At 36.0% G+C, this 25,700-nt stretch overlaps 1 long non-coding RNA gene across 2 annotated transcripts in view; it reads right to left on the reverse strand.

Moving 5' to 3' along the window:
* LOC146441636 (uncharacterized) overlaps window positions 1-9,262 on the reverse strand; it is a 28,276-nt gene extending 19,014 nt beyond the window's left edge. The window contains exons 1-2 of one of the 2 annotated variants that reach the window (XR_014850462.1): window positions 8,869-9,262; window positions 6,085-6,133 (exon numbers count right to left, since the gene is read on the reverse strand). This is a non-coding gene — a long non-coding RNA (uncharacterized LOC146441636). Of the gene's footprint in view, window positions 1-6,084; window positions 6,134-7,424; window positions 7,495-8,868 lie in introns of those variants that run through there. The other variant, XR_014850461.1, reaches the window with a different exon arrangement.
* Window positions 9,263-25,700: the final 16,438 nt, after the last annotated feature.

A 25,700-nucleotide genomic window follows, 5' to 3' on the forward strand; every position in this document is an offset into this window, starting at 1 on the left:
TACCAGCTTTTGTGCAGCTGCCACTGCTACTGACTGTTTTTTGTACAAAAGAGTCATTGCCAATTTACTGTTTTGTCCTGCATTTCCCAGGGTAAGAGCCCTTACAATGAAAAGATTCTGAACCTGGTCACCCAAGCCTGTCCCAGGTCATCTCAGAAGCTGGCCTGTTTGCAATAAATCATTACAGCATCTGAAAATCCATTACCAACTTATGGAAACTTTGGGGAGTGAAGAGAGATTAATTCAGGTCTTCACTAAATCAGAAAAAAACCCAAATGGCACATAACCTGAGGAATTTGTTGCTTTATTTAATTATTGTTGAGACATGAAGCTGCAGAATGAGAGGACTTCATGAGTGTCTCCATCATTTGCCCTCAGTGCTTCACCTTTCACAAATACTCATCATGCCTTGACTGCTTCTCCATCTTACTAGACTGTTCTGTCTTTTTTAATGGGATTGAGAAAATGGTAACATATTTTGAAAGATCCCTTGCCAACTTGCCTTAAACTTCAAAAAAGCTACAAAAAAGAAACCCTGAGTTTTATCTATGTTGCTCTAAAACTCAGTTTTGGTTGTACCATTCATGTTCCTGTTACACTATTTACATTATGAATGTCATCTGTCTTGGTGGAATTAGGGGGTCTAAAGCTAGAGAGACTGTGAAGTAGCATGGCAAAAATGTTGTGTGAAAATAAAATATGAAACTGTCATTTGATATATATTAATTATTTAAATTAATTTAAAATCACATTTCAAGCATCTAGCTACAACTCAGTGGGTATGTAGCTTACTTGATTTAGCGAGTTAAAACTCTGACTTGTTACAATTATGGCAGCTCAGCCAATTTTATTCTTTTTTTTTTTCAGCAAAACAACTCCAGTTCTTAAGGCTTTAAGCAGATAACTAGGAAATGTACAGAAACAACAACAAAAAAATAATGGAGGGCTTGATCTTACATTGTTGTGGTTTGCAGGAGGGAAGAGAGAACAGAAAAGCGTGATGACACATTAATGACAGCTCCACTGCACAGTCTCTAAATGTCCTGCCTATCAGCCAAAATAAGACCCACAAGACAGGAGCAGAAGGTAAGCACATCATTTGTAATTATTGTTTACCTGTAAATCTTTTGAAAGGACTGAATTCATAGAGTCACAAATGTTTAGACAAAGACTATTTCTACAATGAACTCTGCAAAGACGGAAGGAGTGGTGTGTGCCTGTCAACTCTAAATTTACCTTCTCGGGACTAGGAGCAGCCTAGCTGTAAAGCACTGATCACTGCCTAGGCAAATTTACTTTGCTTCTAAAGTAACTTACCTCTTTCATAGCAAGTTAGAAATGTAAACTGTAAAATTGTGTAGAGAGAGTATTCTGAGGATATCATAATTTGAGTCATGTCTTTTATTTATATCTTACTTATTGTTCCCGGTCTCTTACTCTGTTACTCTGAAAGAGGATGTATAAAACAGACTTATTTCTTCTCTGCTTATATCACAGCACTGAGGTATGAACAGGCAAGTGACCATTTCTAATGTCATTTTCTTAACACAATGCATAGAACCTCTCAGGTTAAAGCAATGTGGCCCAGGGGATGCATCTAACTGTTAACAATTACATTAAATAGCTAAGCACATGTTAAATGGTACATTTTCACCCACGTCCTTTGCCTTTTTTCCTATAGGCATGAACAAATTTTAAGATTCTGAAGTGCTTGTACTGAACACATTTTAAGATTAATATAAGATTAATATATTATATTAGAGAACAAATTTGGGGTTTAGACAATTTAAGAACAATATCTAATTTTATTTGTTTCCAAGCCTTCTGAAGTTGATCTTACAGTACTTATTCCAATATGTATTTTAGCTTTAGGCTGCTTACCAGTGAATTTCCTTAGTTGTGAAAAAGTGGTCAAAGACAGCTGTTAACCTGCTTATATGGTCTGATTAAGGGTGGTAAAATATTTTGATTCTGATGGAATGAGAGTAGGTCAGTTCCTAACAAATTTGTAGCTGCTGAGAATTAAAATGTGAGTTAGGACAGTCTAAAACATATTCACTTTGCATTCAGACAACAAATGTTGCCTAAAATCTTATCTGATTTATGATGGTATGGCTGATCATTAAGCATAAGAAAAATTAAATTAAGAATATAATGGGTGACATATACCCAAGGCAATGACTAATAAAAACCAATTCAACAAACACATAGTCATGTATAGATTGAACCATCATAACTGCTACCAGGGTTATGCAGAACATCAAAAACTGAGCTATAATTTTTTCTCTCATTCAGATTCTTCATGATGCACCAGTGGTTCAGGACATTACAATAACACTATTGGGGAGGTAGAGTTCTTCCCTGTGTGTGGGTATATCTGTGCTTGTGCTTGTTCTCTCATTCACACAGTCACTCGAAACCAGTCACCCAGCAGTGAAAATGGTGCAAGCTACACATGGTATTCTGGCTTTTCATTAGGTTCCTGCACTTTTGAAAATTTCCTTGCTGTCCATTGTCACAAATTGCTTTTAATATCCAGCACAATTTAATCAGAACTATAAATATAAATGAGTAGGGTTTTTTTCAGACTTTGATGTTAAGTTCTCTATTTATGAGTGTTTCTATTACATGGTATCTTTCCCTTCAAGAAATGGCAATTTCTCACTTATTCTTTTTTTTAAAAAAACACTGAGATATGCTCAGCTGTTTTATTATATTCCTGTAATTATTTCACAACTCCTTAAAAATTGGTATTAAGACCATTGGTTTTTACATTTTTTTCATTATATTTTTATTTAGGGGAGAGGAAACAAAAGTTTGAAAGAGAAAGACAGCATTGACCACTTTAAGATTTTAGCAAGTCTCAAAGTGCAAGGAAAAAGAAAATAGATTCTTTAGAGGTTTGTCCTGTGGGGAACAGGAAAATTATGCTGCTTCTTTGCATAAAAGGAGATATTGAATACTTTCTCAACTGAATAAAAAGATGATAGAGTCTTGGTATGGGTTAATTTGTTGGTACACAATGTTGTTTCTACTTGGAGAAATTTTTGATAAAATATTTATGGGGTCAGGTTGTTCTGGCAGAAAGAGTTTTGATAGTAAAGAGCAGAAAATGGAGAAAGTAGATCAGACTTTCACTGGTGCAAAAAGGAGAAAGAAAGGAAAAAAAGGGAATTGTACTCTATCATGAAAAAACAAATTACATGCAGAGCCATAAAGATGAGGGAATGAGTTATAAGAAGGGAGTAAAGGATACGGAAAATAGCAAGGGACAAAAATACGATGTTCAATTAAGTTATCAGATTATCGAAGCAGGAAAACTGAAGATATGAACAAAGAGATCAAGTGAGGTTTCCACAGTTTTCTGGTGTTTGACGTGAAGTAGTTCTATAAGTGCAAGGAAATGGAATATTGAAAATTATGTTTGTCATAACAAGCTTACAAAGGGAAAAAAATAATTGAAAAGTCAAGACATAATAAATAATGAATTATAAAGAGAATTAGTCAAAGACAGGAGTGAATTGAAAGAAAACAGAAAGGGCAGTGAAGCTGGGGAAGGGTCTAGACATTAAGTTGTGCGAGGAGCAGCTGAGGGAGCTGGGGTTGCTTAGTCTGAAGAAGAGGAGGTTCAGAGGAGATTTTATTGCTCTTTACAACTCCCTGAAAGGAAGCTGAGGCCAAGAAGGGGTCAGCCTTTTCTCCCAGCAACTGGTGACAGGACAAGAGGAAACTCAAGCTATGCCAGGAGAGGTTCAGGTTGGGCATCAGGAAGAATTTCTTCACTGAAAAGGTGCTTGAATGTTGGAACAGGTTGCCCAGGGAAGCGGTGGAGTCACCATCCCTGGAACTGTTCAAAAAATGGCTGGATGCAGCACTTAGTGCTCTGGTTTAGTTGATGTGGTGGCTTTGGGTCAAAGGTTGCATGCAATGATTTTGAAGGTCTTTTCCAGCCTTAAAATTCTATGATTCTATGAAAAGAAGTCACCACTACCACTGTATTAAGCCCAAAAACCATTGAGAAACCAAATGCAATGAAAACCTGTCTAAAACCATCCTTTAAATGTGTAGGTGACTGGGTTTCAGGGTAGTGTTTCTATTTTCACAAGTGCCACATTGGCAGCTTTTAGTAAAAGGAAAGGCTATAAAATAAATTATGTAGCTTTTTAAGCTTGGATGGAAATATTTTATGACAATGTGATTTTTGCTTTCCTTAGGAAATGCTTTTAAAAAATATCCCTGGCAAAACAACAACAAAAAAGTGATTCAAAAGATAACTCAGTGTGTAATGCAGACAGAATTTGTATTAATGCAGAAAGAAAGACCAAGCAGTGTTTAAGGAAGATGAAGTCAAGTATACACTCCTGTTGGACTGTAGAAAAGCTAAAAGAAGACAAAAGTAAGTACACAATTTATGATGCTACAAGAGAGATGGTAAACTGATTGCATGTCAGGTTGAGTAAAGAATAAGAAAATGAATGAGAGAGTGTCAACATAAAGCAGAGAGTTAATTGAAGGAGGAAAAGGATTAATACAGAACTTTTAAAGAGAGGAGAAGGCTGAATGGTGGGGGAGAAAGTGAAATAAATTCAAGTAAATAGAACGAGATGAAGGAACTTCACTAACTCTGGGCAACATGAGTGAAAAAATATGGTCTTTGTAAGGAAGACCAACTATTGCCCTGTTTTCATTAAGGCTTTCTTACAACTTTCTCATGTTTCAACAAATGAGCTTTTCAAAAGGTTGCAGCTTGGGTGACATTTCAAAAGTATGAGACTTGCAGTCAGATAGAAATTCTACCGTACACCTCCTGTGTGACTTTAGGGTAGAAATTTCACTGTAGAAGCTCCATGTGAAATACTATTATATGTTATGAAGTGCTGTAAGATTCTTAGAATGAGGATGAAATAAGAGTGCAATATCATTTATCACATTTTGCTGTTTCATGGAGGCTGTGAAGGAAGATTTACCAGTTTTAATTCTTGCTTTTAAAAGAGTTCATTCATTGGCCTCATAATGTGGAAACAGAAGAAGAAGGTGGGACAAATTGGCAGTAGAGTAAATCACATGGAACAATTATCACATTTTAAAGTGTAAATACAGGATAATTAAAGATAGCACAAATTTTACCAGGCACTATACTTATTGGTTGGAAATCACCAATTATATTCTTGCCTAAAAAAGGAAAAACTTGGAAGTCAACAATATAGGTATTGTATTACAAGGCATGTATTCCCGAAGAAGTAAAGACCACTTTTTTCTCATATTTACATTACAGTAATTTAAGCAATACTTAAGACAAAAATAAAACATAGTTTTACCTTAGCCTCACTGAGCCAGGATTTACTGTCCTGTTCATCCTCTCCTCTTTTCATAGCCCCAGCAACTCAGGAATTTTGAGACCTGGCAACTGACTTTCAATTTTTGAAGATGCCTATCCTAAGAAGAGACTTAATATCTAATTCCATTAACAATAGAGAGGATACATCTACACCAGCTTTGACTGAAATAAGTCCATGCAAAATTGACTGTATTTTCAATGTGTTTAACCCAATCCTTTTAAATCAGTAGTTAATAATATGAAGTAAAAAAATACTTTCTAAAATGCATGTGGTTCACTTTGCTCCTAGGAGACCATAATGTATTGCACATGTGAGAGTGCTGCATTTTTTTGCCCCTTTCTCCTATCACTGACCTTATAAATATGTATTCATATCTATTCAGTACTAAGCACTTGTGATTGGAATTAGTATTAGTGCATATTTAGAACTGATTAAACAAGTGAAAAAATTAGAGATGTTTGTTATAAAGACAATAACATAAAAGTGACTTCAGTTCTAAGGCAGAAATATTCAGTGCCTTGGGATGAAAACCCACACCTTGTAGGTATTTTTAGAATTATGTTAATTTGCCAGCTAGCCATTTTTTTCCTGCATCTATAGTTTAATAATGTTTTAAATTTAACGAGTAAACATTCTGATTAGAAATATATAATGATCTATACCTCTTCAACATTTCAGAATTTCATTCTTCATTGTATATATTAAAGACTATGTGATCTTGAAAGATTGCTAGAAGGACACATACCTAGTCAAGGCGATACATGAGGTTAGCATCAAACTTGTAGAAGACAGAGCTAAAAATGAGACAAGCCAAAAATCACTTTCATCCAAATTTCTTCAAATGTTCATATATAAAATGAGTGGAAATGTACTTTTGGGCTAATTTGATTAACATGAAGGAAAATTCCATTTCTGCCCATGATATGTGGTTAGCAGAAAATAAAAACACATCTTGTTCTCACCTTACAGACTTTAACAATTGTGAAACATAGTGACTAATATTGTAAAATGATTTTACCTCAGATAATTAACTATGTAATTTTTTTAAATGAAAGGACATCCCATTATTACATACAGTCAGGCTTACTTATCTGCTCACTTCTGCTAGTAATGAAGCAAAGGAAAAGGTAGGAGGTATACCCTGTACAAGAGAAAGAGCAAAAATCATGTTACAGACTTTCACCTGGTAGTCCTGCGGTTGACTACAAAATAAACCAACTAATCCATCTCACTTTTTGCAAATGAATTCCAATTAATCAGCACCCTTTTTCCCTAACTTTAAATAAATGCTAACCTATTTGATAAGTTAACTGTGACCTGCAGGCTGTTTGCAATTACTTTCTTATGGCTTTTGGCTAACTATTACTCATGCTGTGTTTACTCATTGAAATTTACACTTCTCTTGCTGTTCCTGGATCTCTCAGGCTGGTAAGAATGGAAAGTAAAAGTAAGAAATATTTTCAGAAATTCTGGCCATTGGTGCTGAAATGTCACCTAACTTTAGATGCAAAATCACTTTTAAAAATGCATCCTTAGTCATCTTAATATAGAAGTGCATCAAATACTAGAGCTCCATAAATATAAAGCAGATAAAATCATCTGTGAATTAAAAAAGATTTGCTCTTTAATTTCCACTTAGCCTATAATCTCTTTTCAGTAATACAACTATAGAAATGCTATGTAATATATATGGCTACATGCAGTTAATATGTGACTGTGCATGGTTTTCTTCATCTGCTCAGCTGCTTGCAGCTAATGGACTGCAGCAATGTTCTTCAACAAAGTGCTTGGAACCAACCCTCCCACCAAGTCATTTTCTCTCCCACCCTCATCCTAAATAGTGCATGACAGCTTAGTTATGAGTGCTACTTAGGGGCTGTCACAACTGAGTGGTATACACCACAAAAGTCTTCTTCTGAACCAGGACACCAGCATTGAAGGGTATAAACACAAGAATGCAGCTCACTTATAGTACCATCTGTCCTTTAAAAGTAATATGGAACATAAATTGTGTGAATGTACAAGGGCAGAGTGACACCCTTGAGCTGTTACAGTTACTACACATTTTTTGTATTTTTAACCTACCTCTGTGAAGATGAAAAGCTACTAACCATTGTGTCATTGGATCTCTGCTTACAGAATCAGAGATGATCAGGTAGGGAAGCAGAATTTAGAACAAATTTCATGAGAAGTTGAAAGTGATGCTGTTGTCTCTTGAGGTTTGTATATTTCTTGAAGTTTCATTTGTTTTCACCTAAATGCCTCTTTCATTGTCAATAAAATATCTCTATGATTTTTGACTGAAGTTACTTATAGATAGTTGCAGCATTAAAGGCATTATTAAAAGAATCCAAGGCTGTTTGCTACATATTTACCATAGTATACCCTTAAGGTGCTTCCCTTTTGTTTTTGTTGAATTTTAAGATATTAAGTTGAAAGGAAGTTACCCCTATAATTTGTGTGTTAGTCCCTCTAAAAAAACTTTAGTTCTCGAAAGAGGTTGCAGAAAGCAAATTTTTAATACACTGTTGAGACGCAAGAGTTTATTGATTGGTTGGCAGACAGTATCTATAACCACCATTCAATCCATTGCTCTGAGACAAAAAATCTTTTAGCATCAGTTTAAAATCAGTGGGGTTGACAACCACCCTTGCTGCTCCTGTGCTCTGTGCTGTCTGGGAGCTCTGAGGGCTGGGCTGGTACAGTCAGGATGCTGCAGAAGTACTGAGTGCCATAAGGGGCTAGGAAAGAGACAAGAGCCCTAATTGACCACTTTGTGACCAGGAGACCAGATCAAACTTACTGGTGAGGCCTCTCCTCTGCTGGGTTTTGTGATCTTTCCAAGGACTTCACTCTTTCTTTCGGGTGGGATATCAAACATGGCCTTTTTTGACATGAGGTTGCTGCCTGGGGCTCCTGCTGCTCTGTGAGTGCTCAGAGCAGGGCACAGTTTCCTGGCATGCCCTTAGGGAAATAGGAGAAAGGCTGTTCTGAGCTCACACTCCAACTGCTTCCCTTGGCAGCAGGATGGAAAGGATGAGGTGGAAGATGAGGTTGGCAAACTTGTCCACACAGAGGCAGATGGTGTGGAGCCTGCAGGGAAGACTGGGCTTGGGAAGGAAAATGGGAGAGAGCAATTCTCAGGGAGGGGAGTCATCATCTGGGCCCACAGGGCAATTGCAATGCAGTGCAGCTATGGACTCTGTCAAGGCTGAAAGCTTGGTGCCAGGTGATCTGGGGCTGCTTCCACCCTGGATGTCCCCAGGAGGCAGAATCCTTGGTCCCATCTGCAGCCCTGCTCTGCCACCTTCCCAGGCATAACAGTGAAATTGGTCAGCACGTAGTTCTCTGCATCTTCCTTCTTGCCCTTGAAGATAAGTGATTTTTCCTTTCTTTCAGATGTCAGGACCTTTCCCAAGTCACCACGATGCTTCATTTTCATAGAAGACTATATGAAAGAAATGGAACAGCACAAGCTGGTTGCAATAATAAAAATGTTACCAGTTGGTTTCAGAATTTATTTACTTACTGAGTGTTCATTCTCTTCCTAAGTACAATGCAGACACCATCTTAAGCATTTGCTGCCAGCTGTCAGCTGTTGAGGTGGACCATGGCTGCAGTCATCAAGCTGAAATTACTGGCTTGTTCAGCAGGTCTAACAGGTCTAACATCAGCTGGGGACAGTCCAGGTTCAAATCAAGTCATTCTGATGATTTCCATCTGAAGATACAGAGTGATTGGTTGGCTAGAAATGCACCTTTAAAAGCATCACAGCAGTGATTCTAATGGATTATCATAGAGAGTTTTACAGAGAGGTTAAAATCGGCTGTCAATCCACAGCATTAGCAAAAGGAATGAAATCCTCTGGTAGGATGATATGATTTTGTTTAGAAATAACACTGAACTGTTGCTTTTAAAAAAATTATGCCTACAGAATTCAACTGGTTTTAATACATATAAAATTTTTGGAATATTTAAACTGAAGGAGGTGAAAAAATTTAAGGTGACATTTTCTTTCAGTCATTTCTTTGTAATACTATTTATTTGATCAATATCTTCTCAGAAAAATGAAGACATGCCTGTAGAAGGAGTCACCAAGACAACACTAAACATACCAGACACACCATAAGGTGAGGTTTTTTTAATGGAAATTTCAATTTCGAAGCACTTAAACAAATAAAAATGTTGTAAACCTTTACACAGAATCAAAGTTAATAGATTTTGTCAAGTTTTGAATACATTTAGGACTTGTTTTCATACCTACCAGCGACATCTACTTCAGAAACATATTCTCCTATTATGTTAGATTTAATAAAAGAGCCTAAAAGTCTATGGAATAGAACAGAAAATAATAATCCTTCCACCAGGGGCATTCTGGATTATGCTGTGTGACAGCTTTCCCAGCTGGGACTCCAGGTGGCTATAAGTATGTCATAGCAGTAATAAAGCAGACTGCATTTACCCACACAAGCTCTGGTCTGGAGTACATATTTAAAGCTCAAATTTTTAAAGCATAAATTTAAATGCTATGTTGGCCTGCTGTCTCTAAATGCACACATATCTTCTTTTACACACAAGAAGAGCTAAGCTAATCTCTACAGAGAACACTCACTTGAATTAGATAAGCCTAAATATGAAGAATGGGTACATTGATTCTCTAACAAGCAATTCATCAATTAAAGATGATTTTCTACCAAAGGCAAACCAAATGAAAACTGTGTTCTGATGTTGAAAGCATGTTTTCCTGTAAAAATTACTTTGAAATATCAGTTTATACCCTATATTCCAGAAAATTTCAGTTCAAGGAAAACTCTCTTTTTATGTTGTGAGATTCATGACAGCTACCTCTCTAACTTCATTGTAATTTTCATTAAGGATAAGTATGATTTCCTGAAATAATAGCTGTCTTCTCTCTAAAACCATAGGCAGAAGGATTAATAGGATATCCATTTCTAAACAAAGCTAGAGAAAATTTATTTTCCAAGCAGTTGTGTGGAAACTAAAATAAATCATTCCTTCTAAAAAAAAAGTTATCACAAATCACATTCTGTGATTACAAGAAAAAATTTAGTATAAGAGGCCATAATTTGTTGTAATATTTTTTTCCAGAAGGATGAAATAAGATTTTGTATGAAGTCACAAGGATCCTTTATATGGATATAAAGTATTATCACAATAAAAGTGCTAAAATATAAAGTAAACATTTCAATTATGTACCCCATTGTGACATAAGAATATGCCGCATATATGTAGGGTTGTATTAACTTTTTATTCTAATGTGATGATTGTCATAAATGTTGGTTCTCTGCAGAGATCACTGAAGTATAAAAACTATGGTAACAGGTTCCATTATGATATTAATGTAACTCTTCCTAAACACAAGTATTTATCTTGATTTTGATTTAAAGCAGTTATTTCCCCTTAGTAATGATCTTTGTAATCTCAAAGCTGTCATATTGCAGAAGATTAATGGACTTAAAATGCACAATTTACTTCATTAAAAACTTAGTTAAATACTTCAGATATTTTGCTGGTGCTAAAATATTTTGAACATATTTTATTTCATCAAAAGATAAGAAACTGAGTCAAACTTATCTTAAACTTTTCATTCTAGTGTTCTACAGTTCAATTTCATTTAAAACATGCCTACTAAAAGCCAAGTAAGCTTTACTCCTCTCTTGCTATTATCTTTTGTTGTTGTTTCAGTAGGTTAGTTACATGGTCTCTCACAGCTTGATAAAACAGTTTGCACTAAATAGAACAACTAACAGAAGTGGTATAAGGTAAATCAATGGAAATGAAAATTGCAGAGAAAATATTAAGAGAAAACAAAGAAGAATCAAAAATACTTATTAAGTTCTTCTGAAATCAATTTCTCAAAATAGGGGGTTAATATATTTCTTATCCATATCTCACTTGTTCATCCAAATGAAAATAATGCTAAGATCTGCAGAGTTCTGCTCCTCTGCTGGAAAGGAACTGCCCTACTCAGTGCCAATTTAAAAACAGACGCTGCTTATGACTTTCTGTAAGTCTGTACTTGCAAGGCATTGTTCACATACTTCCCATTTCCTCTTCCTCTTTTATGATCTTGCAGACATTTTCAGTGTCCTCATAGCTTATTTTCCTGAGCTGGGACTGATAAAACCAATTGTTTCTGTTCCTAACTGTACTTGTATTTGTGAATAAAAGAAATGAGGAATTCATGGGGAGTCTCTTTCAATATCTCATCAAAGGGTCCCTTTTTCAGAAACAGTCTAAGGAACACCATATTTCAGATAAACTTTTACTTTCTTACAGTAAGTAGATTAAAAATATAAACCAGGTTAGCAATTATTGAAGGAATGAACAAATATGACAAATATGAGCAATATAAACCTTACATATGAGGGGACACTCAATTTTCAGTGACAGGACTTCTGAGAAAAAAAAATGACCTTTTAAGTTCTTAATGGTTTTGAATATACCTAATGAAAGGCATGCTCCATCTGAAAATCAGGTCTTATTAGGCTTTTTCAAAGACAGAATCTTCAAGCCATTTATCATCTCCCAAAATTCTGATCTTTAAGTTGACTTTTCATTTAGTGACAGTAGGTTAGGAAACAGCAATGAAATTAAGAGAACATTCTCAGGTGGCAGGAAAAACATATCTGCAGTGATATAGTGCAGTGCAAACATTGCCATTTTTGTCTACATTTATGGCAACACATCTGCCTAAGAGACACACTAAATGGTGTCACTACACCTTTGCTCAGGCTGCCCAGACATAGCACATAGGGCAGATTTACTAGGAAGGTTTGATATGACTTTTGTTCCTGAGACTTCAGAACTACAAGCTAGATATGAAAAAATAAAGCTATGCTGCTGTGCAGAGACTGAAAATTGCTACTCTCCTACCAAAATTCATCCTGTAGGTCCAACCCCTCATTTGACTCAAAACAGGGACTTGACCCTATGGTCACTCATGTCACAGCTGAAGTCTCTCACGATGCAGCTGTTGCAGCCTGCTACAAGCTCCTGCAAGGATGTCTGACATGGAAGTGTGCTGTCAAAAAGATATGTCAAAAAAATATGAATTTCAATTTCCAGTTTATTTTGGAATATATGAAATGCAAAAAGAAAAAAATTCTTTAAGCACACTGCAAAGAATAAAAACTGGAAGAACTGCAAATTGCACTCACAGCATTAAACCTTCAGTTATCCATCACACAATCAAACCTACAACTTTATGTTGGTATAAAGCTCTATTTACTGTTGTAGCTAACTCTCCTAATTATAGTGACAGCTCTGCTGGTGTTCAATTCACATTAAAATTAATACTGAGAGAATAAAGCACACTAAATATAAGTCAGTGAATAAATAACAGCAAACAGAAAATTGCACACCCATATTAGTGAAACTACCATTAAGATCAAACTGGATTACAAAATTTTGTTCTGTGGACTAAGTCACTGAAAAGAACCTGTGATTAAAGGCATACAGTCACTGCCAGAATCCTTTTGGAGCCTCTGTGTTTGGCACACTGAATTAACTTTTGTTTTGTTTTCTTCCTATGCCTGTCTTTGAATCTCTGACAACTAGGCTATTTTCTTTTCTCTTCCACTGGGGAAGAGAAAATAGCTGCACTGGGTACTTGTCAAGTTCAGGCACAAATGGAAGTTTCCATTTACAAGAGACACATTGACATACAGGTGCAAGATCAGCAAAGGCTGACAAACATGATTAGGGCACATGCACATGCCTATGACATGGGAGGAGAGGGTGAGAGAGCTGGATTTGTCCAGATTCAAGAAGAAAACAATATGAAAGCACCTCTTGTTATCTGTAGCTATTGAAGACAAAGACATTAGAAAGATGTGCACCTCCAGGAAGTGATGAAATTGTCTACTATTCATTTTAATGTGATTTAAATACCATCAGAGCTGTGATTTTAATTAGGGCAGCTGTCAGCTATTATAATGAGGAAAACTTTAGACCAATAATACCTGTTCCATATTTACTTGTGTGAGAGAAAACTGCAGATTTAATAGGGTAACTGTAATATGCAGTTCTTTCAGCTTGACCCTTTGTGGCAAGGCAAAAGCTGACAGGCACCAGTTGCAACAACAAGAATTCTGTCTAGATATTAGGTAAAAAAATGTGTGGAGTGAGGGTGATCAGACACCCAAACAGATGCCCAGAAAGAGGGTTGAAGACCAAACTTGACCAGACTATACTAAAAGATCTTCAGTGAAGGAAAGGTGATGGTAAGTCAGGGATTGGATAGTATGCCTTCCAGAAGTCTCTTCCAACTTTCATTTTGTAGAAATACAATTAGTTCCATTAATCTCCAAGTATTGTGATGCATTGCAAAAATAAAATTAAATGTTGTATTAAAAGCAGTTAGGAATTGCTGCATCTGAGATAAAGATCAGTGGAAAAATAATTCTCGGAGCAGTTGGAAACAAATCTCGGAAGCATCTACATATATTGAAAAAGGACTGAATTACTTTTTTAGGGACCTTAAATAAGGGCTTTAACTAAGATTTTATTTAGTTTGTCTTGAAAAGTTTGCCTTGATTTTGTCCAGAGAACCTTCACAAATGAACCTCTAGCATGTATACACTTGTAGTACATTTTTCTTAGTAAGGTCTCCACATGTTTCCTTTGGGTTGACTATTTGTAGAAGAGTACACTTGTGAAGTGTAAAAAAACAAAATATAAATATTTATTAACAAAGTTCCAGAGAAATAAATATATTTTTCTTTGTTACTTTCTGCTTGCACTATTTCTTGCAAACTTGAAAAAAAACCACAACCCTTTTGAATGTTTTATATATAATTCTCTATCCTAACCTCTGTCCTCTTACTTCCAAACTGCAGAATTAAGTTATTCCATTTCACTGAATTCACTGATTGCATCTTGAAGGAGTTTAAAAATCCAAACTCTTCCTGCTTCATAAAATTCTTTTATTTGGGGAATTTCTTCTCTTTTTTTTCTACCAGAGGAGTATTGAAAAAGCACTAGAAATGGCTTTGCCTACACATTTGAGGAACCACGTATACACAGTTTCATCTATTCTTGTAGTCACTAAGATGTTTTCTGTTTTCATTGCCAATTGTTGGCCTTCTAAGCATGCCAATTGAAAGAAGGGAGAAATTAAGTTAGTAAAAAAAAAATGTTAATGAAATTACTTGATTTCTTTGTTCATTAAATAAGTATGTTACAGACATTTCTGAGAGACCTCTAAGTTTATTGGCTTACCTTTGAAAAACAGCTCCTAACAATCCTTTTTTTTCCTCCAGCTTCTAAATTAACTGGAAAATAATCTAACCAGCTATTATATATAAAATCCTAATAGAATTCTTTTCCGTGAGCTCTCCTAGTCTCCCTTAAAATCCGGTTGCTTTTTTGGGATTTAGAATGGGAATCCCTTACTCCATTGATTTTACTTTTTAATTTTTTTTTCTTGTCCTTAAATTATTGCCTAGAATTTAAATTATTAACAAGGACATGTATGAATTCCATCAAGAGGTCTGGAGATCTCATGCAATTAGGACAGTAAAATAAAATTACACTAAGTCTAGCTCGGCAAGGACAAAGAAAATTCTTTTGTGTGATGGAACTAGACTGAAATATTTGACAACCTGTATCCAAATTTAACTGCAGACATCTAAATATTGTTGGCCTAAACATATATTCCCTGATTGCATCCATCTTTTCTCCATAAAAAGGCTATTTATACTGTGTGCTTTGTCTGCAAACAGTTTAGGCAGGTATTTACTTTTAACTACCTGCTTTATTACAGTCTCTTGCAGTGTCTAGGGGTACAGAATTACATTGGGAAGCTTCTGTGACACAATGCAAAGCCAACAGCCTAGAAACATTGCTTGTGAAGAAGTAGTGGAGAGAAGAAGATTTAGAATCAATGTAGCATTAACCTTCTTTTACCATCATGAGACTTACCAACTCCTGCTTTTCATAACAGCAATTTAGCTTTCCTTAAACAGAATCAGAGGTAATGATGAAATACAGTAGAGTACTCATTTCTGAACTCAGCAGAAATTAAATTTTGCTTGCATAGGACACAGAATTCTATTGTGATAAATTGCAGTGCTTTTACTAAGCCCTTATGTGCTTTTATGGCTGTGGTTTGTGCATAGTAAATCCTGTTGAAAAACAAAACAAAACCAAGCACAGCCCACAAATTTTGTATCCTTTGAAGAAAAATAGATTTTCACTGGAGGAAACATTTCCCTAAGTATAAGGCATCTCAACTTAATCTCCAATAGAATTCTAAAGAAAAAAGCCAGTGCGGCAAAAATATTAAACATTCTGGAATCATTACCATTAAGAGATTAATTTGAAATATAATAGTAAACCAAAAAGTTATGCTATGTAATTAATTTTTAAAAATCCCTTAGCTATAGAATAAAGGATTTATCTTAAAATCTAACTCAGATCAGTACACAAAAAAACCCTTAAAGTATACAAAAAATACTTTAAAAAGCTGTTGACTCTGTCTCAACTATTAAACTTTTATAGTCATAATGACTATAAAATGCTATCACTAACTGCACAATTAACTTAAAACTTCTAAATATCATGGTTCTAATGCAGATTTTAAAATCTAACTTGTTTTAATTTCAACTAAAGGTGTTTTTTAAAAAGCACACAATTCTGTCTGTATTAGGGTTGGTGAGAATATTTTTAACCATAGAGTAGATATGACAGATAATGCCAGCTTGCTCTTCCCAAAGCTTCATGGAAGAACCCACAAATGATTCTTAGCGTGTTTTACAAGACCTTATTATATAGATCCTCCTATAGAAGAATGAAGTACATATACACAGAAAAATATAAACTTCACATATACAACCACTATGTACATAAATTTCTATCTTGTTTGCAATGATTGAATAATACAAAAAATGTTAAGTAATATCCTTTACTGATAATTAATCATGTGAACCACATCCAATTAAAGTACCTCAGGGAAATATTTTAATGGCTGGTAGCCCTGAAAATTTGATTTTTATTTTTTTCTCCCACTCTTAGAAAACCCCAAGCTCTTAATTTCCCTATAAAATATTAAAAATGAGATTAAAAATTACAGAGGTTTAAAAAATGTAAAAGTGATGTAAGTTTCCCCAGAATATTAATGGTCTTTTTATCACTTTCAATTGTTATTATTTCCTACAGAATTACAATACTTTTCATCATGACTCTTCAAGAAAATATCTAACCATGTGATTGTGCCCTCCTACTCTGTTCTGTTCAATAGCCAATTTCAAAGCAAATTAAAAACAAGCATGAATTTTCATAAACATTTTTCCTTCTATTAAAAGAAGTCTTCTGTAGTCAAAAATTACCTTGTTTGACTACTTAATTCTGCTGTACAGAATAGATAAGGAACAGGTTTGCCTTGACTGTTCTACGGACAGTAATTTTTAGTATTTCATCAAAACATTTAAATCATGTATAACAGGCATTGATCTCTAAAGAATTTTGCTGAGTTTCCTGAAGAGTTGTTTATCAGTCTCTTTTTAAATGTAGCTAAGGCACTATTTTTTAAAATATCACTGTGTATTATTGGATGCTTTTCTTTGGGCATGTAAAAGTACAGTACTCTTTAAGTTCTCTTTCCTGATGCTGGCTTTTGCAGAGCTCTGCTCCACTGGGCAAAGAGCTCCATTTTGGCAGTCCTTCACTCAGGAACACATATATAAATATTAGCATGCTTAATGCATTCCAGATTTAAAATTGAAATAGATAATTTAATCTTTTAAGAAATAAAATGTATATACAGAGAAAACAGAAACTATAAAGACAGACAGATATACTCGCTCCTTTTCATGAGGCAGTCATGGTATTACTGTAGAGTAGTTGGGCATTTCTTCTTAAAAGACACCCAAATTATTATAGCAGTAAATGGTTCAGAGTCATAATGCACATCAGTAACAAGTGGTGGCCCTCAGAGGTCTGTATTGGGAGCAGTGTAATTTAATATCTTCATTAATGAGGAAGGCACCGAGTGCATCCTCAACAAATTTGTAGGTGACACCAAGCTGAGTGCTGCGGTTGACACACCTGAGGATCAGGATGCCATCCTGAAGGACAGGATGCCAGCAGGACCTGGGCAATATCAAGAAATGGAAGCATGGGAATCTCATGAAGTTTAACAAGACCAAGTGCAAGGTGCTGCACCTGATTTGGGGCAACCCCTGGTATCAACACAGGCTAGGGATGAACAGACCAGAGCAGCCCTGCTGAGAAGGACTTGGGGGTGAAGGTGGGTGAGAGGCTGGACATAACCCAGCCATGTGCACTCACAGCCCGATAACCAACTGTATCCTGGTCTGCATCCAAAGCAGCATGGCCAGCAGGGCGAGAGAGGGGATTCTGCCTCTCTGCTCTGCTCTGCTCTGCTCTGGTGAGACCCACCTGGAGTGCTACATCCAGCTTTCGGGTCCCAGCACAGGATGGACATGGACCTGTTGGAGCAAATCCAGAGGAGGCCACCAAGGCTATTAGAGGGATGAAGTACCTCTCAGATGAGGAAAGCCTGAGTGTTGGGATTGTTTAGCCTGGAAAAGAGAAGGCTTTGGGGTCACCTAACTGTGACCTTCCAATGCCTGAAGGGTGCACCCAAGAAAGATGGAGAGAGACTCATTACTGGGCATTTAATGACAGGAGAAGCTAGAAAGGCTTCAAGCTGAAAGAGACCAGGTTTATTTTAGATTAGGAAGAAATTATTTGCTGTGAGGGTGGTGAGGCACTGGAACGGGTTGTTCAGACAAGGTGTGGGTGTCCCAGCCCTGGAAGTGTTCAAGGCCAGGCTGGACAAAGCTCTGAGGAACCCAAACTAGTGAAAGGTGTCCCTGCCCATGGCAGGGAGATTTGAACTAGATCATCCTTGTGGTTCCTCCAAAACCAGGCCATTCTATTCCATTCTGAATATCAGCATGGTGATCTGAAGAATATTTGCTTGTGTGCCTGACCTACCGCAGACTGCACAATTGATACTTTTGGATGATGGTGGAGTAGTTAAGCTTGCAAGGGAAGCCTAGAATGGCTGTCTTGAAGCAAAATACAGACCTCTTACTTTAACTAACAGGCCATAAATATACAAAACCATGCACACTTGAGATGTGTTCCTAGTGACTAGAATAATATGCTAAGTACTTGTCAACAAACTTAGGAAAATTGCTGCTGTGAATTCCATACTTATTTGTTAAGAATCTGGAAGGCAAGGGACTAACTTTCAGTGGACTCTCAAAGGTTGCACAAAAGACTCCAGGTCACAGTAAGTTACCAGTTTTGGCTTCTCAGCTCAACTTTTTTTAAAATTGATTTATTTTCTTTAGCATAAAACCAAAATAAGCCAGGTCAGAATTAGGCCTTCCAAATCTAAAAAGGAAGCCGAGATATAAGAAAGAGAAATATCCCCTGAGGATAAACAACTGACTATCTATAATGAAAATCTTTGTCGCTGAGTTCCAGAGAAAAAGATTCATTGTCTATAGAAATGCCATTCCTGTTCATTACTCTTGCAACAACGTAATCACATTTATAAAATTTTGCTTACATGCTCACTAGTATAGTCCAACCCTCAGCAATTAATACACTAATTGTCTGATGCAGATAGCTAAAAGTACTCTAATTAAACAGATTGTTTGATGAGAAAAGAAAATTATTTCATTCTGCAACACTTGTGAAAAAGATGCTTAAAATTGATGGCTTTGCTTAGTACAGAACATAATAGGAAAATACTATTCACATTTTGAAAAGCAGGGAAGTAGGAGAGCAATAAAAGCAGATGTTCATACAATTGCATGAGTGCTATAAAGTTCACACCACTGTAGCTGCTGTAACTAGTTGGTGTTATCTGTACTGCAGCCTGTCTGATGCCCCTGTTATAATTGATTTTAGCAAGAGGTATGTTCAATTTTCATAGTAAATTCAGAATGCTTCTAAGGTGTTCTTATAACTCAGGAGTTCAGCAAAATATCTCTGTGAGTTTGTAGGACAGAGTACATACATGCAATATGTCTTGTACAGCGCTTGATATACTGTCATTCCTTAACCAAGCTGCAGTCACAACCTTTCAGACTAGATAAAATGTTTGCAGAAATATGATATAAGGAATGTTTGACAACATGTCCATCTCTTACAGATATAGCAATTTTATATAAAAACATATAACACTCAGGAATTTTGTTGGGGAGGCTGGCTGGATGTTGTTGTGGTTTGTATTTTTTCTTTATTTTTTTTCCTTTGAGATGGTGAACATTCTGAAGTCTAACCTTCAAATTAGAGTAGAATATGTAGATAGGTAGACTTCAAATGAAAGCAAAAAAATTTGCTGGATCTAAGGCAGAATGAAAGCTGTAAAGCATAAGAGAGAATAATAAATTCCCTCTAATGCACACCAAAAAAAATGCAAGAGAAACATAAGCTTTTGTAAAAATTGAGTTTGAAAGCGGAATTTAAATTATATGATTTCTAGAATTTCAAAGACCTATGAGAGAGTCTATGCAAAATATTTTCTTCAAATTAGCCTTGAAATCTTAGCTGATATCTTTATTTAAATATCTTAATATACCTGCCTAAATATTTTTTCTTATTTACATATTTTAACAGAAAATTGTATCATTCTTTTAGGATTTTACATGTAATATTGCTTTCTCTATATTCTCTATTTTTTAAGCAAGATCTATAGATTGCTGGTTGACATTTTAGAGAATTCTATTTACCACCTTTTCTCTGGAGAAGCTGGGTAAACTATAAAGGTCATAACCAAGGACACCATGGTCCTTAAAGAAGCTCTGCAACTCATGTGAGAAAATAAAGATGAAGGAGATATTCTGTAGTAAGTTTAGCTTAGGGTTTCTGTGGCTCTGCACATAGCTCTTTCTGAAGCCAAGGGATTGCGATTTATGTTATCCACTCTGGAGCTGAAGGCTTGTGCTAGTTGTGCATATAGTCCATTAAATTTTTCTCTTTCATGTTCACTCCCCAGAGTGAAAGATAGCACACAGTAAGGCACAATGGAAGTGCTAACTCAGGATGAAAGCTAAGGAGGCAGAAGTAAAAGAGAACATTTTCATAGGCAGGCTGTGCACAGTCTGCTAAAGGTATGAGTTGTTTTGACTTCATATGTTGTCCTGGTTCCAGCCTGGACAGTGTTAATTTTTCCAGTAGTCAGGAGGGGCATGACCAGGACCTGGAGATTATTTATACCACCTCACACCTCACAGAAGAGGTCTCTTCTGCTGGGGAGTAATGTCAGACTCCGTGTGATGAGCAATCATGGGAATCATTTGCCTCTTTTCTTGTACACTCCATTATTAATACCGTTGCCGTTGCCATTCGCTTCCTTATTTCATTTGCTGTTCCAGTAAATTGTTCTTATCTCAGCCTTTATCTTTTGTGCCTCCAATTTCCCTCTCTATCTTACCACAGGGGATGGGGAGCAGGGAAGTAAGGCAGTGAGAGGGTGGGTTTGTGGTTTGGAGTGTTAAATTGGGAGCACTAAGTTGAAGAATACCATATCTAAACCACAACATATATTTAATAAAATTACCTTTTCTGAATTGTGTACAGGACTCGGTTAATACCAGCGTAATTCATCTATTTTTAATTACATTATTTCTGATTTATTAACATGTAAATTAAATGTGTTATATCTTAATTGTAATGTTTGTATTAAACATGCCATGTGCATAAGAAGACTAATAAATTGCCAGGTTTTGAAATAAAGAATCGGTATGGCATTGTTAGGATAACTAGTCATAAACTTTACTTCATTTCTTTGATTTAAATGTTGTCCTGAAAAAAAGATGCAATCTAGAACTAAGGAAATACTTTTCCAATACTAGTGAATAGTAAGGAAAAGGGACTCTTAAATCCTTTTAAAATTAATTATTCTCTGCTGTTCTTGTCTTTCTATTACTCAGAAACTAATATCCAGATGGAAGCCAGGCCAAAAATTTGAAAATTAGATTGGAGAAAAAAATTGATGTAATTTTCTTCCATTTTTTCTATTGAAAATAGTTGACTTCTACACTCACATCTACTGTACTGAATTGTAATTATGTACCTGGAGACATAAAATACTACAAATGTCAAAAAAATCTAAAAATAAAGGAAATTATTTTACTGTTCATGGTCACCTTTAAAATTTTCTGCTGCCCTAAAATACATTAGAATGTTACATTGTGTTGTAGTTGCCTTAGCACAAATTACAAACAGCTCCAAAGACTTACTGGAATTAAAAAAACTTTTATAAAGTTCTTTTCTGGATGTAGTACTGTATATTTTCCTTGTTAATTAGTACTTTATAATTTCCTTGTAAATTGTTAATTTAGCTGTATTTAACCCAGAAAACTTCAATGACAAAATTTGTAGATAAGAACACATGATGGATGGAAGTTACCACATGACACAGGAATAAAATGCAATTAAGAGAATTTTTCTCTCCTTTGTGACACCTTTAGGAAAATCATCAGTGATTCACAGCCAAAAAACCCACAAGCAAGTAAACAAAAAAACCCCTACCAAACAAACCAATAAACCACCTGACACATCCCACTCCCAGCTCAAACAGTATTATTACAGATTTTCACCTTGGTCCATAAATGACAGCGATGAAAAGTTACATCAGTATAATTAACACGATACTCTGAAACAAGAGGCAAATTGTCCATCTCAGAATGCCAAATCATCCTAATCTGGTCTTTTAACACCTTATTGCCATGGAAAGCTTTGCCTTAGTACCATTGTCAAATTCAAGTTGTAATAGAAATATTTTGGTTTTAATATATGTTTTTTGTATAAATGCCACAGTGCATGAGACTTGTACAGCTTCTTAGAGATAGTTGTAAATTATTTTTTGGGCCTGGAGTTTGCCTGAATTGTTCAAAAATTTTTGTACACTTTAGAGAGATTAAAACTTAGAATCACACAGATGCTTGATAGTGTTTAAGGATAGACACATCAACTAAGTACATAACACTTCAAAGCATAGAATTTCTCTCATTTATTTAAGGAAACCATTATTCAAATGCAGATTGGCATATGCATACCATCTTACTTAATTTTTCTATTAACATAAAACAGTTTTGCTTCTTCAAACATTTTTTATTGAAAAAAAACCCCGAAACTTCTAAAACACTGTAGAAGTTAAGATAATAATTTTATATTTCACAAGACCCAAGTGTTCTCTGACATGCAAGATTCTTTTTGATGGAATTTAAAATTAGCAGCTTCTGAAACATCTGCCAGAGATAGATGCTTTGGACACTGGTAATTACTAAATCATGTGCAGCTGTACACATATTTGATAGCCCTTATAGTTCACAAAACTGCTTCAACAGCAATAAATCTAAACAATTCCCTCTATTATAATCAGTGTTATCATGTTTTTTATACACAAAAACAATGCTTGCAGGTTCGGAAGCAAAAATTTTAAAAGGCTTCTGTTCAGATCACATAGATTGCATCTATTTTAAGATACAGTGATTTTTATTGAGATTGCAATAATGAGGAAAACACTGGGAAAAAATAAATCAGTCTTGTTCTTCTGTGGAAAATAATGTCCTCTTTGCAATCATTTCTAGAATATATCAAGAAAGAAACTGGTTTCAAATGCAAAGGAACTTGAATTCTTCATATATTGAGATTAGCAAGTCATGAAGTTCATACTAGTTTTGCGCTTTGCTGGGACCTCAGCAACAGAAAAATAACTCAAATTACCATGAAAGAACAGATTAAACCAATGGAAAAAGAATTAATAAAGAACTGTGACTGAAAGAAGAAGAACCCAATGGTACAGGACCTCAGTTTTTATTTTCTGGACTCTCAGCTTGACTTACATGTTGCACAGAAGCAGATGGACTTCTCTGAATGCCAGTCACAAGGTCTTATCAGGGAAAGTTAACATGGTATGAAACCAAATTTTTTTGAATAACTGTGGAGAAAAAGAAAACAGTCATGTTCAGCCAAGGGTCTACTTGGTCTCTATTGACAACAGGTGTCCTCTTCACAGTCTACAATTTCCTCAAGAGAGGCTGCGGAAGGGGAGCTGCTGATCTCTCTCTTGTGACCAGTGACAGGACACAAGGAAATTGAATGAAGCCATCTGAGGGGGAAATTCAGATTGAATATTAGGAAAAGGTTCTTCATTGAGAGGGTGGTCAGTCACTGGAACAGGCACCCCAAGGAAGTGGTCATTCCACCAAGCCTTTAAGAGTTCAAGCAGCATCTGGACAAAGTCATAAAGTTTAATTTTAGGTTTTCCTGTGAGAGGCAGAGAGCTGGACTCAGTGATTCTTCAGGAACTTTTACCATTGAATTTTTTCTATGACTCTATGAAAATACACAAAAAAATCAGCTGACAATCAAAACGACTTGACTATATGGCACACGATCTTCTATACCCTAATATCTTTGGTGTTGTTTCTGTGCACTGCCAACGCTAGGAACTTTTAAGAAATCAGATTACATCTGGATAGTTTGTATTAGGAAACATCAGCTCCCTGAATCTCCAGTTTTTTAGTAAAGGATTAGAAATTATAATAATAACAATCTCTATTACATGGACATTGAAATAAAACAGTCATAAATGTTTGGAAAACTAAAATTTAAAATTATGCCACCAGAGAATCTCCCGGGAAAAAAAATTATCTATTTTCACTCAGTTTAAATATTCATTAGTGTGCTTTAAGTGAAGTTTGATATGACATATTGAAGGGAGACATAAAAAAAATAAGAACATCAAAGCAACACTTACCTGCTGAGTAAGGCATGTGTACTCTCCTAAAAAAAAGTAATCGTATGAACACTGTTTCTTATGAATAGCCAATCTAACTCTTTTTTTTTACTTGGATAGAAATGTCATTGTTTAGAGTGTGCGCTATTTTGTCCTAGTTTTTGATTCTGTTTCAGTTTAAGTTGGACAAAAGTCATTTTTCAGTGAACTAAAAAGCCCTTGGATACTGTAAGTTCTGGGTGAAATTTAGGATCATGAGAATTCTGATAGCAATAACAGTCATCAAGCTGACGGCACGTGGCCACCGCAGAACTGCAGAAGTTCTGTATGAGCAAACACCATTTGATAGCATCTACCAGGTGCACCCACTCTAGTGAGTGGCTGCAGGCACCCTACAGGATCCATTGAGGACATTTGCCCCCGGGGGAAAAAAGACACAGCTTTGGGTCCAGAACTCATGGTTCATCAACCCTACCCTCAGGAGGGTTCAACAGAAAGTTGGACAAGATTTGTTCAAAATCTCTCAAAGGCATATTTGTTGAAAAAGCATTCTTCTGTAAAAACTTTTCTTCATCCAAAGCAGATGCATTTCAAAGCCGTTTTACCTTATAAGACATTGTTTTTGCAGCCTTTATGGATTTTTAGAACTGCTTTACATACAGGATAGGACTTTCTTAGACAATATTTATGAAAAGTGGAAACTCATAAACTTTTCCCTGAACCAATATAAGACATGCATAAAAAAAAAAAATTGTTTGGGGTTTATATTGCTAAACACATTATAACAGAATAAATCTATACATATTGACAAACAGAAAAAAATCCCATGTTGAATTCTAAAAACGATGTGTGTTAACCTGACCACCTTTATGAAGATTTTCAGAATCACATTTAAGCATTAGGAAGTTTTGGTAGTGAGGAAGACACCACCCAGAGAAAAGAAAAGCAAGAGTTAACATCTAGTCATTTTCAATCTATAGTTGGTTTTTTCTGTCATATTTAAAAGCAATATGTTAGGGAAGAGAGTTTTTTTATAATGTTGTAACACTGAACTAATAGAAATTCTACCTTTTACCAATTGAAGAAGATCATGTGCTGTGCATATTTACACGCAGGTAAGTTTAGATAGATTTATTGTAGATTCTGTAGATTCTACAGATTCTGTAATGTTATGTGGCGTTGAGTCCTCGATAAGCAGCCGCAGCCCCAACGCCACACGGAAAGGCAAACGGCTGCACCAGACGTGCGGCGGGCGGGGCTGCGGCGGGTCTGGGGAGCACGCAGGAGCGGCGCGGAGCTCGGGGGATAGAAGCCCGGCGGGAAACAAGGTGGGATGGAGAAACGTACGGACACAGTCTGCGGTCTTCCAGGGAATTTATTAGGATCTTCGGGTGAGGGACGGGGGAAGACGAATGGGGACGGGAAGCAGGGAAAGGGCGAAGGGTCTGGAAGCCCAGAGACTGCGACCCCGAGCACACTGTGGCAGGGGTTTATATGGGAAGGGAAAAGGGGAGGGGGTTAGCTCTGAAGAGCCAACCCAGGAAAGTCTGAGGGGAGAAGGGCAGGGGTACACACCAATAGACTTCTGATAGGGAAGGATGCACAATTCA

The sequence above is a fragment of the Lichenostomus cassidix genome, chromosome 2 (genome assembly GCF_008360975.1).
Source record: "Lichenostomus cassidix isolate B80296 chromosome 2, HeHo_3.0, whole genome shotgun sequence".
Taxonomy (NCBI): domain Eukaryota; kingdom Metazoa; phylum Chordata; class Aves; order Passeriformes; family Meliphagidae; genus Lichenostomus; species Lichenostomus cassidix.